This window comes from Eriocheir sinensis, chromosome 28 (assembly GCF_024679095.1).
Source record: "Eriocheir sinensis breed Jianghai 21 chromosome 28, ASM2467909v1, whole genome shotgun sequence".
Taxonomy (NCBI): domain Eukaryota; kingdom Metazoa; phylum Arthropoda; class Malacostraca; order Decapoda; family Varunidae; genus Eriocheir; species Eriocheir sinensis.
In genome coordinates this window covers 13,824,163-13,828,865 of record NC_066536.1, presented here as the reverse complement: position 1 = coordinate 13,828,865, position 4,703 = coordinate 13,824,163, and positions in this window count along the sequence as shown.

The window sequence follows — 4,703 nt, the reverse complement described above, 5'->3', positions numbered from 1 at the left end:
AAAAGTGAAGTGAAGGTGAGCGTGTCTTTCTTTGCCAGTTGGTCCTTGCAGCGTCCTACTGAGAGCCGAGACCGGCATTACGGGGACCAACGCAGTCTCGCAGGTCTGGAATATACCGGTTTTTGGTGGATTTGGCGCTGTTTCTGGCGTGATTGTGTATCCTACGGCATTAATCCATACCCGCTAGTTCACGTTCCAGGTGAAATTTGCTGTTGGTACGGGGGGAAGTTTTCTAGAAAATGTCTGAAAATGGAAGGCGAGAGATGGCGGGCTAGCGTCCCTTCTCTGTCCATCCCCTTGCACGAGAAATATTTTCGTGGATTTCTTTGTCGTTATTGATGTTTAGCCTAAGATAATGTGATGGGACAATGCATTGGCGATCCTAGTAGGGTGTTACGAGTAGTAATCAGCCAAATGCCTTATGAAAAGATTGATTTTTACGGGAAAGAGATGGCGTTGCGTGGGTTGCGACCTTTTGGCGCTAACTTGGCTGATGGCTGGTGAAGTGACGAACTTTTTTGAGGGCGGGTGAAATATTCTGAAACGATGGTGATGTATACTCTAAACCTGACGTTGGTATTCATTTGTAAGCCAAGCGGAGCGCTGATTTACTTAAGGAGATCGGGTTTATCAGTTAAAATAAGTGAAATATGGTTACTGAAAAGACTAAAAATTGCTAGATGGCAGCTGAGCGAAGCGTAGGTGAGCAGCGCGGGCTCCACCACCAACCAACGGTTTTGCTTGGAGCGTTCTTGGTACTTTTTTTGCGGGAAAAGACCTCATGGTCAGCTACTTTGCGCGGCCTTCATTGAGTTATTCATTCTGGTTCCATTTTTTCTGAATCCGCTTCGACCAGTTTTGCGCTTAGGTTTTGATGACTGGAAACCCTTCAGCGTGGCCGTTCAAGCAGACCTTTGTATACTGGGCGTCCATACAGATCTCCAATATTGGTTTATCGCGGCAGGGCAGTAACCGTCCTAATTACAATAGGCACTGTATTGTTACTTGGATACTTTACGTATATTAATTTTTATAGTAAATATTCATTTTGTAACCACGAGTTCAAATTTTTTTGTCAATGCTTTTTTTTAACTTTTTCATGTGCAAACCTCAAAAAAGTATTAAATGAACTAAAATAAGAACACCAACCTAACCCAATAGCTGGGAGGGGGGGGGGGTAATCGACCACCCCTATATTCAAAATGGCATAGCTCTGATTTTTTTTTTATGAATTACAGCATTCTATATTTTGTGCTATCATATTTTGCAAGGTATTAAAGGTTTGTTATAACATTATATCCTCATTGGGACAGCACTCATTATTAGACCAGAAATTGCATTGCATTAAATTCATTATGTATATATTACTATCACTCAAGAAGATTTGTGCTCCATGTAATGCAGCCAACTTGTACTCAGTGATTTATTTGTTTCTTTATTGCAGTAATCCTCAAAGGGGCAGACCTAGACACTATCTCAGCTAAAAAAGTGAGACAGCAGTTAGAGGAGGAACTTGGAGTTGATCTTCAGAGCCGCAAGAAGGAAATAGACCAGATAATCATGGCTGATGTTGACCAAGTGAACTCTCACTCAGACGAGGAGCAGTCCGAGGAGGAGGTTCCTAAGGGCAAAGACGACTCAGAGTCGGAGCCAGAGTCAGAGGTGAGCTGGACAGTACAGGATTACCCTAGGCACTCATATGTGGGTGTGAATGTGCATGAGTTTGATGCTATTCCAGAAGCATGCTTATATATTTATTTATACAAGTCTTCACATGAAGTCTTGCAATGTTTTCAGCGTTTGTACTTACTTGTTATATGTATTACTATTAATTTAATTACTACTATTACATGGTCATTATTACTATTATTTTATAAGTGATACCATTCATTGCAGTATTTTACCCTTGTAAAGGATCTTATTGGCTTTAGATGAATGATTTTAAATAATTTATATCACAAATGACAAAGTTCAGGGCTGTTATGTTATACATATGCCACTTTTATCTTGGAAGGATAAATTCATTAGATGGGAAATGAACATATTATTAGCTACTTTTATCTACTTTTCCTATTACAGTAGAAAAGGTGAAGTTTTTAACATGCAGCACATGGTTTTGTATGTCTTATCCAATCCTTTAGATTTGCTGCTCGGTTGTTGACTGCCTAATATGATGTTAGCAGTTTTTTTTTCTTCTTTTTTTCCCACCAGTAAAAATCATCTTATTAAACACATGATCTCAATATATTATTTTGAGTTGTATATGTGTGTGTGTGTGTGTGTATATATATATATATATATATATATATATATATATATATATATATATATATATATATATATATATATATATATATATATATATACATACATACATACATACATACGTACACAGAGGTGGGCGCGGTACTGAAAAATCAGTAGTGCGGTTGCGGTTGTGCGGTCCCATTGTTTTCTTTCCCAGTGCGGTGTGCAGTACTGCGGTAGCGGTAGTCAAAATAAAAAATACTTTAGTGCCTATCCTGGCCATCCAAACAAAGGAAACATGCTTAAAATAGTACAATTGCTTTTAAAACTATGTAAAACCGAGTGAGAGTACTGTCATTTAATATGCACCGAGAGGCAACACCAACATTTATAAGGTGGGTTTTTAAGAAATTCACTTTGCTAAACCACTTTTTGCATGTTTTTTCCATTATCTTACTCTTTGAAGCTAAAAAAAATTTTTTTTTTTTTTAATCTGCCGGCATCACAGACGAGTCTGGGTTGAAATGGCCGGCACTGCACGGATTAAAGAAGATTCGCAGTGTAGTAGTTTAGTCTGTCTATTTAGTGTTTAATTTTGAACAATAACTGAAAAGTCAGAATGATTGAATCACTGATCCTGATAACTGATTGAGTCCAATTCACTGGAAAAAAAAAAAATTGTGAGCATGCCCAGCTGCAAATGTCGTCTTCGATAGTTTTCAGAGTACCGCAAAAAAAGTAAAGCAGTTTTTAGTGCAGTATTTTCAGAAATTTTGCGGTAGTGCGGTACTTTTTTGTGATGCGGTACTACCACACTAATTACCGCAATTGCCCACCTCTGTATATATATATATATATATATATATATATATATATATATATATATATATATATATATATATATATATATATATAATATTTTCTTTCAGGTCACGAAGAAAAAAATATATATGTACAGGTAACTCGATTTACACGAGTATTGTGTCCTTGAAGAGGTCGCGTAAATCAAACAAGAGGTAAGTTTCTATCGAAAGATATATATTCACTTCATTCAGTGGAGAGAGAGAGAGAATATGCATATCACCGAGATATCCACTCAGGCACTCAGTCTCAGCCTCACGCGTGTGAGGAAGAAATGAGGGACACCATGAGCAACTGACTAGTATTGGTACCGGTACCGAGCAGTCTGGTACCGGTACCGTACCAAATAGCTGGTGCCTGCCCACCCCTATTGTTGAGTATCGTGGCAGCGTGGGTACTGTTTTGTTGTTCAAGTGGCGCGCGGGAAGAACTGAGGTCAGCTGTGTGGCCGTGGCGCTGTGTGAGTCCAGTTGTGTGAGACATCTGGTGGCCACTCCATAAAATATCGCGTATAAGTGGAAAAAAACGTGTAAATTATACATTCATTTGGATTTTGGATCCCACGTTATTTAAAAAACGCGTAAAACAAACTCGCGTAAATCGAGTTACCTGTATATATATATATATATATATATATATATATATATATATATATATATATATATATATATATATATACAGTGGAACCTCGGAATACGAGTAACTTAGTGTACGAGTAAATTAGAATACGAGCATTTCAACTCGTAAAAAATCGATTTAGAGTACGAGCGATAAACTAGAATACGAGCAAATGTGAGGAAATGGCAAGCATCCGCCTGTGACTGTTTTGAAAATCCTGCGCGGCGACTGCAATCTCGTGGCAGCCGCCCAAGTTATTGGTCGGCCGAGCACATGTACACAGTCAGTGTTTGTCTGAGGTTGGGCGGGTGAACTGACGTGCTTTCTGATCACTTCTTTGAGTATTTTCACCCACATAACACACAATCGCACCCAAGAGGAAGACAGGTGCCACTGAAGGCAGTGAGAGAAGGAAAAAAGGATCAATAACAACAGAAGATAAGAAAGAGATCATTGAAAAGTCTGAAAGGGGTGTTCGTGTGTCTCAGCTTGCTATGCAGTACTTTCGTTCTACATCCACAATTTGCACCATTTTGAAGAAAAGGGAAAAACTTAAGAAGCTTGATGTTGCGAAAGGAGTGAAAACTATGCATTCTACCAAATTCTAAAAAAATATACCTATATATTTAATTTTTTTCAATTTTTTGGGCCTGGAACGAATTAAGTGGAACTCCATTAATTTCAATAGGAAAATTCGTTTTAGAATACGAGTAAATTGGTTTACGAGCTCGGTCTTGGAACGAATAAAACTCATATTCCAAGGTACCACTGTATATATATATATATATATATATATATATATATATATATATATATATATATATATATATATATATATATATATTTATATTTATATATATATATAAAATGCCTCCTTGGTGCAGGGGTTAGTGTGCTTAGCTATAAATCCATGGGCTCTGGTTCAAATCCCAGCACAGGTAGTTGATTTGCAGCTCACAAAGCTGTTCATCTTCCTT